General features: G+C 46.2%; 1 pseudogene; it reads left to right on the forward strand.

Annotated features, from left to right (window-relative positions):
* The first annotated feature begins 10,574 nt into the window (after positions 1-10,574).
* Positions 10,575-19,655, forward strand: LOC133362620 (nuclear receptor coactivator 5-like; annotated as a pseudogene).
* The last annotated feature ends 475 nt before the right edge of the window (positions 19,656-20,130 follow it).

The following is a 20,130-nucleotide window of genomic DNA, read 5'->3' on the forward strand; positions in this document are numbered from 1 at the left end:
AATTTTCACGAACATTAATTGTCACGCACAACGAGTCTGTGTAGCAAAATGTCAGCTCGATTGGATCACGGGAAGTGGGTTAAAAAAACGACCGAAAGATTTGCACGGTCGTAAGCGCGCAAGCAAGCAAGCGAGTGAACTTAATATAAAGGATTTTTAAATAAGCTAATACCTCAGTTGGATTTACCTGTTAAGATAAAAACAAACGTTTAGTTTTATTCATAATATTTAAAGTGACTTGTTTACGTGCTCTATACTTTGTACTCATATCGTTTTTTTGTATTGTTGTTGTAATAACGCTCTGACCCACCCCGACTGGACGTCTGTGTAAAAGAGCTTTAAAGCTCATCGGATTCCTCCAGCACGCACGAGCCCCCCGGCTCAACGCTGTGGGGGTGCCTGTGACGTCCCCACCGCGTGCCAGCCAGCCAGCAAAACTTAAGAAAAGCATAATACTGTATAGAATACGTATATGATATTCTTAGGTTTTTTCGGTAAAGTCACGTAGGTAAAAAACATCAATATTAATGAAAATAAAATAAAACAAAAATCACGTTTCGGAGGCAACACAAACGTCGTGATTTTTTTTTCTTTTTTTTCATTAATTTTGATGTTTTTACCTACGTGACTTTACCGAAAAAAACCTAAGAATATGAATCCTTGCAGTCACGAAAGCTTCAAATCTAGAATTAAAATCTGGTCATGCCTCGTACCCCCCAGAAAGGGCATCTCGCACACTCAGGGGGTGCGTGCACCCCGGCTAAGAATTCTCATGAATGTGTTGATCCAACGGGATTATCAATAACAAGTAAACCCGTAAAAACAAAGTTTTTCACTCTAAATCCTTTATATGCGTGGCGGCTAGAGTCCTCTCGTCCTCTGGCTTGAGATGGCTGCCACCTATGGGTCAGATGATTGCCTGCCAGCATTAAGCAATTGGTAATTAAATATTTAATTAGTTTTCCCTAAAAAGTGTAAAATTTTTGATTTTTTTTCACGAACATTAATTGTCACGCACAACGAGTCTGTGTGCCAAATGTCAGCTCGATTGGAACTTAATATAAAGGATTTAAAAACGTTAAATGTTAATGAACTCTACGCTAGCGTTAATTATTCCATCGATCCTAACCGCGAAGTCGAATCGACTCCGCAGCGTAAGTGCGGCAGAGTTAATGAATCGAACTCATCGATTCCAACCGCGAATCGAATCGACTCCACAGTGTAAGTACAACAGACTTAATGAATTGAACTCATCGATTCCTACAGCGAATCGAATCGACTCCGATCCGGAAGTGAACCCCCCCCGGCGGTTTCCCGCGCTTTCTCACGCGTCTGTGCACCGCAACAGTCGATTATTACACATTTCCACCCGATACACCTCCTTGCATGTTGAACATTGCGTGCGATTCAAGCCCTTCTCGCTGCCAAAGGGAAGTTTATGTTCGCAACATTTATCGCGAAGAAGCGAAGGTGGGTGAGTGGGTGAGTGGGTGGGTGAGTGGGTGAGTGAGTGGGTGGGTGAGTGAGTGAGTGGGTGAGTGAGAGGGAGTGAGTGAGTGGGTGAGTGAGAGGGTGAGTGGGTGGGTGAGTGGGTGAATGGGTGGGTGAGTGGGTGGGTGGGTGAGTGGGTGGGTGAGTGAGTGAGTGGGTGAGTGAGAGGGTGAGTGGGTGGATGAGTGAGTGTGGGTAGTGAGTGAGTGGGTGGGTGGGTGAGTGGGTGGGTGGGTGGGTGGGTGGGTGGGTGGGTGGGTGAGTGGGTGGGTGGGTGAGTGAGTGGGTGGGTGGGTGGGTGAGTGGGTGGGTGGGTGAGTGGGTGGGTGGTGAGTGGGTGGGTGGGTGGGTGAGTGGGTGGGTGGGTGGGTGAGTGGGTGGGTGGGTGGGTGAGTGGGTGGGTGGGTGGGTGAGTGGGTGGGTGGTGTGTGTGGGTGGGTGAGTGGGTGGGTGGGTGAGTGGGTGGTGGGTGAGTGAGTGGGTGGGTGGGTGAGTGGGTGGGTGGTGGTGAGTGGGTGGGTGGGGGTGGGTGAGTGGGTGAGTGGTGGGTGGGTGAGTGGGTGGTGGGTGAGTGGTGGGTGGGGTGGGTGAGTGGGTGGGTGGGTGGGTGAGTGGGTGGGTGGGTGGGTGAGTGGGTGGGTGGGTGGTGAGTGGTGGTGGGTGGTGGGTGGGTGGGTGAGTGGGGGGTGGGTGGGTGAGTGGGTGGGTGGGTGGGTGAGTGGGTGAGTGGGTGGTGAGTGGGTGAGTGGTGGGTGAGTGGGTGAGTGGGTGGGTGAGTGGGTGGGTGGGTGAGTGAGTGAGTGGGTGAGTGGGTGGGTGGGTGGTGAGTGAGTGATTGGGTGGGTGAGTGAGTGGGTGGGTGGGTGAGTGGTGAGTGAGTGGGTGAGTGGGTGGGTGGGTGGGTGAGTGAGTGATTGGTGGGTGAGTGGGTGGGTGGGTGAGTGATTGGGTGGGTGAGTGGGTGGGTGAGTGAGTGAGTGGGTGGGTGGTGGGTGGGTGGTGGGTGAGTGGGTGGGTGGGTGGGAGTGAGTGAGTGGGTGGGTTGGTGGGTGAGTGAGTGGTGAGTGGGTGGGTGAGTGGGTGGGTGAGTGGGTGGGTGAGTGAGTGAGTGGGTGAGTGAGTGATTGGGTGGGTGGGTGAGTGAGTGGGTGAGTGATTGGGTGGGTGAGTGGGTGGGTGAGTGGGTGAGTGAGTGGTGTGGGTGGGTGAGTGAGTGGGTGAGTGGTGGGTGGGTGAGTGAGTGGGTGGGTGGGTGGTGGGTGGGTGAGTGGTGGGTGGGTGAGTGAGTGGGTGGGTGGGTGGGTGAGTGGGTGGGTGAGTGGGTGGGGTGGGGTGGGTAGGGTGGGTGAGTGAGGTGGGTGGGTGGGTGGGTGGTGGGTGGGTGGGTGAGTGGTGCGTGGGTGGGTGGGTGAGTGGGTGGGTGGGTGGGTGGGTGGGTGAGTGGGTGAGTGAGTGGGTGAGTGAGGTGGGTGGTGGGTGGGTGAGTGGGTGGGTGAGTGAGTGAGTGAGTGGGTGAGGAGTGGGTGGGTGGTGGTGGTGAGTGAGTGATGGGTGGGTGGGTGGGTGAGTGGGTGGTGGTGGGTGAGTGGGTGGGTGGGTGGGTGAGTGGGTGGGTGGGTGGTGAGTGGGTGGGTGGTGGGTGTGGGTGGGTGGGTGGGTGAGTGTGAGTGGGTGGTGGGTGGGTGAGTGTGGGTGGGTGGGTGGGTGAGTGGTGGGTGGGTGGGTGAGTGGTGGGTGGGTGGTGATGGGTGGGTGGGTGAGTGAGTGAGTGAGTGGGTGAGTGAGTGAGTGGGTGGTGGTGAGTGAGTGGGTGAGTGAGTGGGTGGGTGAGTGGGTGGGTGGGTGGGTGAGTGAGTGATTGGGTGGGTGAGTGGGTGGGTGGGTGAGTGAGTGAGTGGGTGAGTGGGTGGGTGGGTGGGTGAGTGAGTGAGTGATTGGTGTGGTGAGTGGGTGGGTGGGTGAGTGAGTGAGTGGGTGAGTGATGGTGGGTGAGTGGGTGGGTGGTGGGTGAGTGAGTGGGTGAGTGGGTGGTGAGTGAGTGATGGTGGGTGGGTGGGTGAGTGGGTGGTGAGTGAGTGGGTGGGTGAGTGAGTGTGAGTGGGTGGGTGAGTGAGTGGGTGAGTGAGTGGGTGGGTGAGTGAGTGATTGGGTGGGTGGGTGGGTGAGTGAGTGGTGAGTGATTGGGTGGGTGAGTGGGTGGGTGAGTGGGTGAGTGAGTGGGTGGTGGGTGGTGAGTGAGTGAGTGGGTGAGTGAGTGGGTGGGGGGTGGTGGGTGGGTGGGTGAGTGAGTGGGGATGAGTGAGTGGGTGGGTGAGTGGGTGGGTGAGTGAGTGAGTGGGTGAGTGAGTGATTGGGTGGGGGTGGGTGGGTGAGTGGGTAAGTGGGGGGTTGAGTGAGAGGGTGAGTGGGTGGGTGGTGGTGATGGTGGTGATGATGGTGGTGATGATGGTGATGATGGTGATGATGGTGATGATGGTAGTGATGGTGGTGATGATGGTAGTGATGATGGTACTGATGGTGGTGATGGTAGATGGTGATGGTGGTGATGATGATGATGGTGATAGTGATGATGATGATGGTAGTGATGATGATGATGGTGATGATGAGGTAGTGATGATGGTAGATGGTGATGGTGGTGATGATGGTGGTGATGGTGGTAGTGATGATGATGGTGGTGATGGTAGTGATGGTAGTGATGGTGGTGATGATGATGATGGTGGTGATGATGGTGATGATAGTGATGGTGATGGTGGTGATGATAGTGGTGATGATGATGATGGTGAGTGAGTGATGATGATGATGGTGATGATGATAGTGATGATAGTGATGATGATGGTGGTGATGGTGGTGATGATGATGGTGGTGATGATAATGATGGTAGTGATGGTGATGATGGTAGTGATGATGATGATGGTAGTGATGATGATGATGATAGTGGTGATGATGATAGTGATGATGGTGATGATGATGATGGTGGTGATGATGGTGATGATAGTGATGGTGATGGTGGTGATGATAGTGGTGATGATGATGGTGGTAGTGATGATGATGATGGTGATGATGATAGTGATGATAGTGATGATGATGGGGTGATGGTGGTGATGATGATGGTGGTGATGATAATGATGGTAGTGATGGTGATGATGGTAGTGATGGTGATGATGGTAGTGATGATTATGATGGTAGTGATGATGATGATGATGATAGTGATGATGATGGTGGTGATGGTGGTGATGATGATGGTGGTGATGATAATGATGGTAGTGATGGTAGTGATGGTGATGATGGTAGTGATGATGATGATGGTAGTGATGATGATGATAGTGGTGATGATAGTGATGATGATGATAGTGATGATGATGGTGGTGATGATGATGATGGTGGTGATGATGATGATGGTAGTGATGGTGATGATGATGGTGATGATGATGGTAGTGATGATGGTAGATGGTGATGGTGGTGATGGTGGTAGTGATGATGATGGTGGTGATGGTAGTGATGGTAGTGATGGTGGTGATGATGATGATGGTGGTGATGATGGTGATGATAGTGATGGTGATGGGTGATGATAGTGGTGATGATGATGATGGTAGTGATGATGATGATGGTGATGATGATAGTTGATGTGATGATGATGGTGGTGATGGTGGTGATGATGATGGTGGTGATGATAATGATGGTAGTGATGGTATGATGGTGATGATGGTAGTGAATGATGATGGTAGTGATGATGATGATGATAGTGGTTATGATAGTGATGATGATGATAGTGATGATGGTGGTGATGATGATGATGGTGGTGATGATGGTGATGATAGTGATGGTGATGGTGGTGATGATAGTGGTGATGATGATGATGATGGTGGTAGTGATGATGATGGTGATGATAGTGATGATAGTGATGATGATGGTGGTGATGATGATGGTGGTGATGATAATGATGGTAGTGATGGTGATGATGGTAGTGATGGTGATGATGGTAGTGATGATGATGATGGTAGTGATGATGATGATGGTAGTGATGATGATGATGATGTGATGATGATGGTGGTGATGGTGGTGATGATGATGGTGGTGATGATAATGATGGTAGTGATGGTAGTGATGGTGATGATGGTAGTGATGATGATGATGGTAGTGATGATGATGATGATAGTGGTGATGATAGTGATGATGATGATGGTGGTGATGATGATGGTGGTGATGATGATGATGGTAGTGATGGTGATAATGGTAGTGATGGTGATGATGGTAGTGATGGTGGTGATGATGATGGTAGTGATGGTGATGATGGTAGTGATGATGATGATGGTAGTGATGGTGACTACTGCCATAACCCCACGTCCGCACAAAGGCCGCGCTCGCCACCTCGGGGCGTTCCGATTTGGCCCGCGCAGTTTGCTTTCTGCTCAACCTCGATTGTCAACCGGGGCCCCCAACACCGTCCTCGCACAATGACAACGCGATGGCTGCGCTTTTAAATTGAAATGAAATTGTTTATTTTCACCTCAAAGACGCTGACGACGACGACGCGGCCAAGATGGCGCAGCAATATTGAGTGCTTTTACAAAGTGTGGTGCACTATGGACATTATACTTTGCTGTTTCCACTTTTCAGTTGACACAAAAGCTTGGAGAGATTGTCATGGTTAAAATATATTTAGCAAAAAAGAAGCTATACTGCACCGTATCTTCTTGTATATAATGCGTTGCAGGACATTTTAAAAAAAGTATTCATTAGTGCCTCTGATTATTTCATGAGTAATGTCCACCCTGCATTACCAAACACTGGCGGGGTATGGTTATGTGCAGATGGTTCATTTCAAGACAATTTTTGATGCCAAATTACATGGATTTCGCTGAAGGTTCCATAATTTATAATCCAACGAGTGCATATATTTTGTTAAATTACAGTACACATTTAGAATTTGTTATGCATGCAACATCATTGGTAAGCCAATTAAGACAAGCATTCATCCCACGTTATAACATTAAATTCTTAAATCATACAGGCTTAGTATTTGTGATTTATGACCACTGCACCACATTTGACTTTGCTTTTTTCAGTTTTTTACCTGTTGTGTTGACATGCAGTCTTATTAATATCTGTCATCACTATTTTATTGCAGAGATTTGTGTGGTTTCAGAGTGAAAAGAGACCAATGCCTAAAGTCAGTCCACAAAAAGTTACAAAAGGTAAAAGAAATCAGTCCTCAGCCCCAAACACCAACATTTCTACAAACAGTGTGCACGCATGTGTTTTAAAGGGTTGAAAAGTATTTTAGTTTCTATGCCATCTGGACATTTTTAAATCCTTTATATTAAGTTCGCTTGCTTGCGTGCTTGCGTGCGTGCTTGCTTGCTTACGACCGTGCAAATCTTTCGGTCGTTTTTAACCCACTTCCCGTGATCCAATCGAGCTGACATTTTCCACACAGACTCGTTGTGCCAGACAATTAATGTTCGAGAAAAAATTCCCAAAATTTTACACTTTTTAGGCAAAAAAAAAATTATTTAACATATATTCAAATAGAACTCATTCATCGCTTTGGCTGAACGTCACAGTATACGAGCCCAGAGCGTAAACCCGTCCACAGGCCGTGGCGGAGTAGCGCAGTGGTAGCGCCCTCGCTTCCCATGCCAAAGGTCGCGGGATCGATCCCCACGTCCTCCACAGGCGAATATATTTTTAAATCCTTTATATTAAGTTCGCTGCCACGCATATAAAGGATTTATAGTGAAAAACGTTGTTTTTACGGGTTATACTTATTAACCACTTGTTTGCCTGTCATAACTTGTCGAGATTCACTTTTAATTATGAAAGCCTTTTGTGTTGTCCTCAAGTATACATTCATGTAACTAAAACCATTCTAACAATTTAGCTACCATATTGTCAAACAATGGAAACCACATTTCACTTTGGAGCTTGTCACACTTTCTATAGTGATTTGGAAATTTTACTAAATGATGTTATTCATTTTTTACTGAAAAACTTGTTCTAATATTTTTGTTGTTGTTGTTGCTTGCTGTCAAGAATATTATTCATATATGTGTAAGTGGTTTCTCTGAAAGTTACATAATTATTCTACAGAAGAGCCTAACCATTTAACCAATGTCATATTTTTATGCAGGTTCCTAAAGATATGAAATTTAATTTGGCATGAGTCTTGACTTAGAGCTTTCGTGACTGCAGGAATTCATATTCTTGGGTCTTTTGGTAAAGTCACGTAGATAGTTTATTTGAACCTATCTACGTGACTTTGAACCTATCTACGTGACTGTACCGAAAGACCCAAAGAATCTGAATTTGGCATACACTTAGTTTATTTACAATATTCTTGGTTCTTTCGGTAAAGTCACGTAGAAGGGAAATAATAAAATAATATAATAGCTGTGGATTTCACACCTGATGATGATGATTTTAACACGTAGGCTTTCGCGACCATTCTGGCGAATTGCCCGATGATGCTGGATGCAATTACCAGCGAAACGTCGTACTACTCAAAATTTGTAAATGTTGTGGTTTCACGCTTCAACACACCGGTGTGGGGGCTAAAGCAGTGAACTATTTGTCTTTTGTCACGTGACACTTTTTTTACCGATTGGCCGTGTCGGGTGGTGGAGGGTTACGACACATTTATAAATAACGCGGCGATCTAAACCCAAACACGTTGACTATTGATGATAGCTTGTGTTGCAGTCGAAACGTCGTGATAATTTTTTATTGTTTTATATTTATATTATTTTATTATTTCCCTTCTACGTGATTTTACTGAACGAACCAAGAATATGAATCCCTGCAGTCATGAAAGCTTTAAGTCAAATCTTATTTACAATGTTCAACATTTAAACAAAATTTTGTTAACATTGAATCACAAGCAAAAATCCGTGGTTTAGCCACCTTTGTAAAATGTTTTAATCTTTAAAACAGCTTTCTGGCATTGCCGATGTTAAACTATTTTCACATGAAATTTGCATGTGTAGTTGCAAGACAGTTATTGTGTTCTAGTCACAAAGCATCTTCATTCGTGTCGGCAAATCGCAAGTGGCCTTTCTGCCCCTCTGACATACAGTTTACTTAATGGAGCACATAATTACACTTCAGACTTTAATGACATTTTTACACGGATGCATAAAATCTGCAGTGGAATTGTCTGGGTATATTATTTCAGAAGGACACCCTTTTGGATAGCCTTAGAAAAGTCATTCAAGATTAACTGAAAATGCCCATTTTAATTTGAAGTGCTGTGTATAAACCACTCATTAAATAGTTTTTGCATCAAGTGTGTTTAATAGTTCAGTATATATCTATCACTTCATACACCACTTGTTTTGATGACATTTGTGTATATCCATTAGGTTTTAATGGAAATTCTCAATTTCACACCATTTTAAGAGTGAGATGCACACTTTGGTATTTAAATCCTTTATATTAAGTTCGCTTGCTTGCTTAGGACCGTGCAAATCTTTCGGTCGTTTTTTAACCCACTTCCCATGATCCAATCGAGCTGACATTTTCCACACAGACTCGTTGTGTGTGACAATTAATTTTCGTGAAAACATTTTCCCTAAACTTTACACTGTTTAGGGGAAAAAAATGTAATATTTAATTACCAATTGCTTAATGCTGGGCAGACAATCATCTGACCCATAGGTGGCAGCCATTTCAAGCCAGAGGACGAGAGGACTCTAGCCGCCACGCATATAAAGGATTTATAGTGAAAAACTTTGTTTTTACGGGTTAATTTTTTTTACTATTGAGTGTTGTGAATACACCTCCCTTGGCTGATGGTAAGATTCATGTTTAATTGTTTTATATTATTTAACATTGTTTATAATTGTTATTTCTACAGAAATGATGATTCAAAGAGGTCAGTTTTTGTTTTTTGCTGTTTTTTTATAGCAAGCTGAATGATATATCTAGTGACCATTGTTTGATTGTTAAATGCATTTTGAGCACCTGAGTTAAGTCAATGTCAAAAAACATGCAACGTTAAAAAAATAAACCCGTAAAAACAAAGTTTTTCACTCTAAATCCTTTATATGCGTGGCGGCTAGAGTCCTCTCGTCCTCTGGCTTGAGATGGCTGCCACCTATGGGTCAGATGATTGCATGGCACCATTAAGCAATTGGTAATTAAATATTTAATTTGTTTTCCCTAAACAGTGTAAAATTTTGAAAAAAAATTTTCACGAACATTAATTGTCACGCACAACGAGTCTGTGTGCAAAATGTCAGCTCGATTGGATCACGGGAAGTGGGTTAAAAAACGACCGAAAGGTTTGCACGGTCGTAAGCACAAGCAAGCGAACTTAATATAAAGGATTTAAAAAGATGGCAATTTTTTATAGAATGTTCCTAAAAATATATAATGGTTCTATAGTTATCCGTGCATGTCTTATTTCTCATTAAAATAAATAATTTGCCTTTATGCTCAGCTATGTATTAATTCCAGTAACTCAGCACCTGTGTTTCGCAAAAGTTAGGCCAATGTTTGCAAGTCTATTTCAGGTGGCGTCTGCACGCACGATAATGCATGGAAGCTTTCTCCTCAGGCGTTCGCCTGAGCGGGTCATCGAGCCAAGACTCGAGCACCGCTCGACCCGTGATAAGTCCCGGTCACCACCCTCGTCTCGCGATGGCCACCGCGACTCATCAGCAAGGAGTGGCAGAGAAAAACGTGCCAGCCGGGAGCGCCGTGACGACCGCAGGCGTTCAAAGGAGGGGTCGCGTGAGCGGAGGAGCTCGCGGGAGAGGGATGACAGGAGGGTGCCACGGCTTTTCCCATCCCAGGACAGGATGGCCTCGCGGAATGAGCAGCCTGTGTTCCATGGCGGTCCCCATTACATAATGAACAGCAAACCACTGATGGGCAGCATGCCTGGCCGGGGTGGAATGCCTTGCAGAGGGGGGATGCCCAATAGGGGTGGCATGCGGGGCATGCACGACAGAGGGGGCATGGGTGGAAGAGACGGCATGCACGATAGGGAGGGCATGGGTGGAAGAGACGGCATGCACGATAGGAAGGGCATGGGTGGTAGAGGCGGCATGCACGATAGGGAGGGCATGGGTGGTAGAGGCAGCATGTTCGATAGGGAGGGCATGGGTGGAAGAGACGGCATGCACGATAGGGAGGGCATGGGTGGAAGAGACGGCATGCACGATAGGGATGGCATGGGTGGTAGAGGCAGCATGTTCGATAGGGAGGGCATGGCTGGCAGAGGAGGTATGATTGATAGACGAGGCATGCACGAAAGACGGGATAATTACGGAAGAGGGGGCATGCGAGAAAGAGGGGGCATGCACGAAAGAGGGGGCATGCACGAAAGAGGGGACATGCACGAAAGAGGGGACATGCACGAAAGAGGGGACATGCACGAAAGAGGGGACATGCAGGAAAGAGGGGACATGCACGAAAGAGGGGACATGCCCGGTCGGGGGGGCATGCCCGGTCGGGGGGGCATGTCCGGCAGGGGAGGCTATGGAAAAAAAGGGGACCCAACACTTCGCTGTGGGGTGAAGAGGACCAGAACGAGCCGCCTTTCAGGTAACTGGAGTATTCATTACAGAGCACGATTGGTATTTTGAGCGATGTTTTGATTGTGAGAAATGGTGTAATGGTGTTTTTTTTATTTTATAGAGGGCCATCATACGATGATGAAGACCAGCGACCAGCCAGAGACATGCCTTCATCAGGTCTGTCAGATTATTATTTCATGTGGTGTGATCTAGATATAAATTCTATTCAAAAAGTTTTCAAAAAATATATATAGATGAAGGGACTAACCGCGCATTATGTAATGTGCTTAGCTTTTTCTCGTGCAGACACTAACTTAGGTTCAGTTTTTAATGTTTTATTTGCTGGTGCCATCTATAATTCTGCCCTCCAAACTCTTCAGTTCTAACTTGTCACTTATTAAGATGACATTTATCGAGTATGTTACAGTTTTTACATTTAGGGTGCATTAGATATGTAGTCAAATGTGATGAAGGATTTTTTTATTATTATTGCAGCTTGCTTCAGACAGCATTAGAATTTGAGGAAAATTGTAATATTCTAACTATGTGCAGTTTGTCTTGCGCTGAATGCTTTCAACTATATTTTGGTCAGGAGATGAAATCAAGCGGGAAGAGCTCTACCTAAAGTTTATGATGAAATCTCAAACAGTATGACAGTGAGAGACCTGTGGACTGTGTTGTCATTGTGGCTTCACGGCAGCAAAAGTGAGTGGTGACATTTCGTGTGGATCTGCCACTGGCATCTGCTCCATATTGACTGCAGGATTTTATTTACATACTCTTAGTTCTTCGGTAAAGTCACGTAGAAGGGAAACAAGTATAACCCGTAAAAACAAAGTTTTTCACTCTAAATCCTTTATATGCGTGGCATCGGCTAGAGTCCTCTCGTCCTCTGGCTTGAGATGGCTGCCACCTATGGGTCAGATGATTGTCTGCCAGTATTAAGCAATTGGTAATTAAATATTTAATTTGTTTTCTCTAAACAGTGTAAAATTTTGGAGAAAAAATTTCACGAACATTAATTGTCACGCACAACGAGTCTGTGTGCAAAATGTCAGCTCGATTGGATCACGGGAAGTGGGTTAAACAACGACCGAAAGATTTGCACGGTCGTAAGCAAGCAAGCACGCAAGCAAGCAAGCAAGCGAACTTAATATAAAGGATTTAAAAAGAATATCAATCCCTGCAGTCACAAAAGCTTTAAATCAAGATTTTATTTACCCTGCCATTAAGTAAGTGATTACGTCATATTTGGCTACAATTCCCATGTAATGAGAAAAGGATATTCTTACAGTGATGCTGTATTGACACTAGGTGGAGACTTTAGGCTGGAGGAATTGTCATTCGGAAATGTAGAATTTTACATTCCGTAACTGAAAATGAATTACACACGTAAACGAAGTATAACTCCTAATATTTTATCGTGTAAAATTTTACAATCACGTTCCTATTTCACGAAAGCTTCAAGCGCTTTTGAGTTTAAACAAAAAAGCTTGACTTTTACACAAAGTCATTAGTTGATACTTTTGAACGTTATATATGATGAAATAGCAATGGATTGGCTATTCCTGCTGGAAAATAATTAAGTAAAATTATTTGACTGGAGTTTCAACACTGAAAAAAATTGCGAATTTTGAATTACCAAAAATTATCATCTCCGTGCACCATTCTCTTACCGGCTTGATCTCAGTCCAGTTCTTTCACGGAACTTTGAGTATCTGACGTGGTCAACCACTTGTCAGTAGAAATAATATTTTGCAGAATTGCAAAATCAAACTTTTACAATGGATGCTTCCTTCTAATTATCAACTCAGCTGAAATTGGAAAACTTACTATAATTGAAGGTACATTTTTGGTGAGAGTCTGGAATTCAGGCCCACTGTAATATCATTGTTGGTGATTTGATATAAACACACGTTAACCCTTAGAGCCTCCTCAAATCTATATTGTCATGAATTCCTTATACTTTTTTCTTATTTAGCTGGGAGGGCATCTTGTAAAGTCTGCTCGCATTGCAATCAAGCGTTTGCGAACTGATAGCCCAGTCAGAAAGAGACTCAGCCCATACGACATCTGCGTTCTGTAAAATTAGTATCAGTTTTTGGGAATTCGGTGGTGGATCTTCGGAAGAGAGACTGACTCAGAAACTGCCTATGACGATGACTGCTACCAAGTACTCATTTAAGTATGTGACACAATTTTTAAATCCTTTATATTAAGTTTGCATGCTTGCTTGCTTGCTTGCGTGCTTGCTTACGACCGTGCAAATCTTTCGGTCGTTTTTTAACCCACTTCCCGTGATCCAATCGAGCTGACATTTTCCACACAGACTCGTTGTGCCAGACAATTAATGTTCGTGAAAAAAAATTCCCAAAATTTTACACTTTTTAGGCAAAAATTTTTTATTTTACGTATATTCAAATAGAACTCATTCTTGGCTTTGGTTGAACGTCACAGTATACGAGCCCAGAGCGTAAACCCGTCCACAGGCCGTGGCGGAGTAGCGCAGTTGGTAGCGCCCTCGCTTCCCATGCCAAAGGTCGCGGGATCGATCCCCGCGTCCTCCACAGGCGAATATATATTTAAATCCTTTATATTAAGTTCGCTGCCACGCATATAAAGGATTTATAGTGAAAAACTTTGTTTTTACGGGTTATACTTATTATTGCTCCATTCCTGACTTATTGGTTCTGTGGTGTTGCAGGGACTATGCAGAGAATATAGGAAAGCAAGCTCGGAATATGGGCCTCACTGTGGATCTCATCATGCTGAGCTCGCAGAACCTCCTGGGCCAGGCCCTGAACGATGTAAGGAATGGAGGCTCCGCCTTCGCCATCGCCGTGAAGCCCCAACACGTGACGGACAACTGTTGCTCTGTCCACGTCCTTCAGGGGAACAAGCAACGTAAGCCCTCCGACCCCCGTATGCATCGTGGCAACCGAAAGGCAAGCTTCATTTGTGGATGTGGCCGGCTAGCTTGCTGCTCCATAAAGTCGGAAAAAGTGCGAAGGGAATCGCACTCCGCCATGGGAGAATCGTTGAAATTGGTGAAGGCTTTCTGTAGGCCTGATGATGAACGCTGGTCTTGTAAAAGTTGTGCAAACCTAATTTTTTTTTCACAGCAAAATGTTAACTTGCGTTTGGTGTCACCAGCCATGATGGAAAATGTTTTTCACCCAATAGGGAAGTTGAATTTTTTAGTTCCACGTGCATTGTTCGTTTTTAATTTCAAATTATACGTAATTATCGATTGGCAAAATATAATTTTGCGTACATCCATAGGTGCAATGTATGACAGTATTTTTTTTAATCCTTTATATTAAGTTCGCTTGCTTGCTTACGACCGTGCAAATCTTTCGGTCGTTTTTTAACCCACTTCCCGTGATCCAATCGAGCTGACATTTTGCACACAGACTCGTTGTGCGTGACAATTAATGTTCGTGAAAATCATTTTCCGAAATGTTACACTTTTTAGGACAAAAATATTATATTTAATTACCAATTGCTTAATGGTGCAATGCAATCATCTGACCCATAGGTGGCAGCCATCTCAAGCCAGAGGACGAGAGGACTCTAGCCGCCACGCATGTAAAGGATTTAGAGTGGAAAACTTTGTTTTACGGGTTATACTTATTTGCAATGCAATATCGTTTCGCCTTTGTGTTCCTTTCAAATAAATGGAAACAAAGATTAATAAACCTATGTTGTTGGGGCTTACAGAGAAAAAAAAAAATTCTCTGTTTCGATGCCACTGAGGTGGCGTTTGTAGTGTTTGACTTATATCCGGGTAGCTTCGATGTGGCGCCATAAACATCGCGTTTTCCACCAGAACACCACCACACGCCTTTGCCCGTGGCCATGGAGCTCGTGGGTCGCGAGTTTGAGTCTTACATGGGCGACCTACGCGAGCGGCGGCGGGCGGCGGCGGAGTGAGATCGCCAGACAAGCGGCCGAGCGCGCCGACAGCGTCTTGCGGCGCCAGCAGCGGCCGCACCGTTTCTCGCAAGTGCCGGAATTTCGAACTGGCTTTTCGACACAGGCCCCCCCCGCGCGTGCCCCACCAGCTCCGGACACCTGGCCCCACCGCTACATGCGCGAGCGTCGCCCACAGATTCACCTCACCGGCCCGGTCCCGCGCGCGGCAACACGTCCAGGTACCCGAGTGAGCGGGCGGCAGCGGCAGCGGCCTACTCGCAGCATGCCAACTCGCCGTCGTCGTCGCTACGCAGCGCTCTGAGCGAGGCGAAGGACATGTCCCTGGAAGAGCTGGATCGCATCTCGGAGCAAGTGCGCTTTCTGCGTGAAAAGGCGCTCGACGAAAGAGGTACGGTGGCAGCGTGCGGGGGACTCTAGGGGCACTGGTGCTGTGTGTCTTGGGGTTGCTGCAGATAAGTGGTAGGCATTGGTGATGTCTCGTAGGCAATGTTAAGGCATTATCCGGGAAGATTGTAAAATATATTTGGGTTAACTGTGACTGAAGCCATGAAACTTGACTTGAATTCCGGCACTACTGGAACACTCGAGGAAACTATTGAGAATAGCATTATATGTACTACGAAACTACAGTATATAATATGAACACTGCACATACGCTCATACTATGATGAGTTTAAACCAATAAAATAAGACTAACAATACCTCGTAAGTTGAATTCCACCTCTAGAATAACTTTAAATTTTCATGTATAACTACTATATGAATAAGAGCACCACTCTATTCATATAGTAACAAACAAAAACTTAACCTTACACTCAAAGTATAACTTGAACACTTTACAAGTAGATTAGTATAATCACCGAAACAGTGTAGTTATTTACAAACGGCTGTAAGTTATTAGTATAATGACATTACATCTATAACAACAATAAGCCTACCAAGATTGAAGAGGGCAAGAAATCTTGAAGTCATCGTCATTACCACATCAAAGGTGAGATTATCTTGTTACGGAGGCCAGGGGCCTGGGCACAGAAACATTGCGTAAATCTAAGCAGGACGCGGATCGGTGTACGCCGCGAAAAGTTCGTAGTGAGAAAAGCGAAGTTTACAGACGTGGATGGCACGTTGGCTTTCGCTATGGATCACGTCATCACTCCCACTCCACCGGCCGGTCGGTCGGCTGCAACAGGGATTTTGGCACCACTTCCCATGGACGCTGCTTCTGCTGCAGCAGCAGCGGCAGCAGCACATCAGCTCGTTGGCTTTCGCTATGGATCACGTCATCACTCCCACTCCACCGGCCGGTCGGGTCGGCTGCAACAGGGATTTTGGCACTACTTCCCATGGACGCTGCTTCTGCTGCAGCAGCAGCAGCAGCAGCATCAGCTCGTTGGCTTTCGCTATGGATCACGTCATCACTCCCACTCCACCGGCCGGTCGGCTGCAACAGAGATTTTGGCACCACTTCCCATGGACGCTGCTTCTGCTGCAGCAGCAGCAGCAGCAGCATCAGCTCGTTGGCTTTCGCTATGGATCACGTCATCACTCCCACTCCACCGGTCGGTCGGCTGCAACAGGGATTTTGGCACCACTTCCCATGGACGCTGCTTCTGCTGCAGCAGCAGCATCAGCTCGTTGGCTTTCGCTATGGATCACGTCATCACTCCCACTCCACCGGCCGGTCGGTCGGCTGCAACAGGGATTTTGGCACCACTTCCCATGGGACGCTGCTTCTGCTGCAGCAGCAGCATCAGCTCGTTGGCTTTTGCTATGGATCACGTCATCACTCCCACTCCACCGGCCGGTCGGCTGCAACAGGGATTTTGGCACCACTTCCCATGGACGCTGCTTCTGCTGCAGCAGCAGCAGCATCAGCTCCGTTTCTCTTGGGAGAGGAGTGAACTTCACATTTGAGGTGGCCACTTGGTAATCCGGGTGTCCGTTTCCATGAAATTAACCCACAATTTAGCGGTAGCTGCGCATTAAAGGTGCGTGCGTGGCAGAGGTAAGCACAGCAGCGTTGCTCATGTTACAGTTGATTATCTCGTCAATAGTGAACCATGTTAGGAAGTGATTAATGTTGGTATAGTATATTGCAGGGGTCGGGAACCTTTTTGACTGGGAGAGCCATAAAAGCCAAATATTTCTAAATATATTGCATTGAGAGCCATATAGTATTTGTAACGTATAATAAATTAAATATGTCTACTTTTAATGCGACTTCTGGTGCTTGCGTGGTTTTGCTGATGGCCTTGTAGTCCTGGTTCGTACGTGGTGAGGTTGAGCTTCGTGCAGGCGTTGAGGCCCGTGACCCGTGAAATTTATCTTCAAAACTAATTTCTGTTTACTTTAAAATGACACGGTATTATTAAGCAATATCACAAGTATTTTAAATTCAGTTCCAAACTGATTTTGTATTTTTTTTTCAACTCAAAATTGTCTGGGAGCCATATGCCGTCACCAGAAGAGCCATATATGGCTCGCGAGCCATAGGTTCCCGACCGCTGTTGTAGATAATGTCAGTCTTTGCCTAATGCTGTAATGTTGCAGTTAAGACCCTGTGAATATCATTCGCAACATTGAACGATTGTGCAAAATCAACATTTTAAATGGACACCCCGAGTAAGCGAGATGTCCCATCTCACGAGGTTTTTTTTTCCTTCAGCTAAAATTCTGAATTCTGCCTTGAAGAAATTATGTTTGCAGTGTTTACATAAGCTGTTGTATTACCTGCCTCAAGCCCTAATGTTAATATTCAGTTTGTAAATAGGAAAGCAAATTTGGTGGAGAGGCTCAATTTAAGATGTCTTCATATGGTGTGTTTTTCAGTGTCTTTTTTAAAATCCTTTATATTAAGTTCGCTTGCTTGCTTGCGTGCTTGCTTGCTTACGACCGTGCAAATATTTCGGTCGTTTTTTAACCCACTTCCCGTGATCCAATCGAGCTGACATTTTCCACACAGACTCGTTGTGCCAGACAATTATTGTTCGTGAAAAAAATTCTCCAAATTTTACACTGTTTAGGCAAAAAAAAAATTATTTTACATATATTCAAATAGAACGCATTCATGGCTTTGGCTGAACGTCACAGTGTAGGAGCCCAGAGCGTAACCCATCCACAGGCCGTGGCGGAGTAGCGCAGTTGTAGCGCCCTCGCTTCCCATGCAAAGGTCGCGGGATCGATCCCCGCGTCCTCCACAGGCGAATATATTTTTAAATCCTTTATATTAAGTTCGCTGCCACGCATATAAAGGATTTATAGTGAAAACTTTGTTTTTACGGGTTATACTTATTCTGGCATTGCATTCATTTTGGCTCAGGGTATGTGAATATTATTTAGAGTTTTTTTGATAATTCCCATTTTTTCAAATTTGTCATTTCTTATGTCCTTCAGCCAGGGTGATTTTAGAATTTCACCATTTTTATTACTGCAGTACAGAAACTAAACTTGGTAAGGCGTTACACCTTTTCACATCTAGCAGCTTTCCTCTACGACGAAGAGAAACACATTTCTAGAAAAAAAAATAGTCAATGTAGCCTCTTTAACACGTCACATATTTTGATTTCAATTGTGTGCCAGGAATGCGTAATCAGCCAGCCGCCCCGCCACGCTTGGCTGAGGGAGGGATTGGAATGCACCATCTTCAACAGAACACACCACCGGCTCGCCAGAGACTTGACCAACAACTGCCCAACATGGCAAGCAAAGCCGTAGGCGCGTACGCTAACAGAGCGGCGGCCGACGCGCCCGGCGCTGCTTTTAACAGCGGTAACAACAACGACGGCGGCGGTGGAGGTGCAATGGCGGCGGGGATGGGAAGGCAGGGGAGCTTGCCCCCATCGGGCCACACGGCGGGCAGACAGCAGGCGAACAACATGGGGCAAGTGGCGGCGTCGCGTCCTCTCTCCCCGCTGCGACGCAACTCGCGCTGGCTGCCAGGAACGCCGTCGGTAGGCGCGCAGTCCGAGTTGAGCCACGCACCCATGGAGGATGCGCTGCGCGCGCGCCACCACCTCTGCGCAGGGAGCTCAGGGTCAGGTCGGTGGTTACGGCAACTACGGCAACATGGGCAGGGATTTCTCGGACCAAGGCGTGCGAATGCCGTCGCAGCAGCAGCAGCAACTGGTGCCTCCGCAACAGCAGGAGCGCGTCACCACCAGCACGACATTCGGTCCCACCACTGTAAACCTGTCGTCTCTCGGCCTGGATAACCCCAACGTGCGCAAGGCGCTTGACATGCTCATGCAGAGCGCTCCGGCGATATCGCAGCTCGTTAAGCAGGCATCGGCTGCCGTGTCGCAGAAGGGGCAGTCGGCGGCTTTGGTGGAGCCGCAAGCACCCGTGTTTCGGTCGCCACCGCAGCAGCAACAGCAGCAACAGCGGCCACTGATGCAGCAGCAACAAATGCCCTCGCAGCCGACCCACGGCATGGGCCAGCAGCAGGGCTATGGAGAGGAGAAAGGTTGGGCCAGACAGCAGCAGCCAGCCTTTCGGCAGCAGCACCCGCAGTTCCAACAGCAGGCCCGCTGGGATGAACAGTACCAGCAGCGCTACTGAAGCATGAATATGGAACCACGTTTTGAGAAGTCTGGGCAACCCTACTTTAGGTGTATTGAGAGGTCAGGGGTACACGATGCATTGCTTTATGAATAGTAGGGTAGAAGGCTTGCTGTTCCTCCGGCCACACACAATCATGTAATGGGCGCAAAGCTGCACACACACACCTAGAGAAAAGCATTGTACCGTGTACCCCAGCGGTCGGGAACCTATGGCTCGCGAGCCATATATGGCTCTTTTGGTGACGGCATATGGCTCCCAGACAATTTTGAGTTGAAAAAATAAATAAAAATCAGTTTGGAACTGATTTTAAAATACTTGTGATATTGCTTAATAATACTGTCTCATTTTAAAGTAAACACAAATTAGTTTTGAAGATAAATTTCACGGGTCACGGGGCCTCAACGCCTGCATGAAGCTCAGCCTCACCACGTACGAACCAGACTACACAAGGCCATCAGCAAAACCACGCAGCACCAGAAGTCGCATTAAAAGTAAGACATTTAATTTATTATACGTAAAAAATTACTATATGGCTCTCAATGCAATATATTTAGAAATATTTGGCTTTTATGGCTCTCCCAGTCAAAAAGGTTCCCGACCCCTGGTGTACCCCTTGCTGTGGAGT

This window comes from Lethenteron reissneri, unplaced genomic scaffold (genome assembly GCF_015708825.2).
Source record: "Lethenteron reissneri isolate LAM-NWPU_2019-01 unplaced genomic scaffold, ASM1570882v1 scaffold_1550, whole genome shotgun sequence".
Classification (NCBI taxonomy): Eukaryota; Metazoa; Chordata; class Hyperoartia; order Petromyzontiformes; family Petromyzontidae; genus Lethenteron; species Lethenteron reissneri.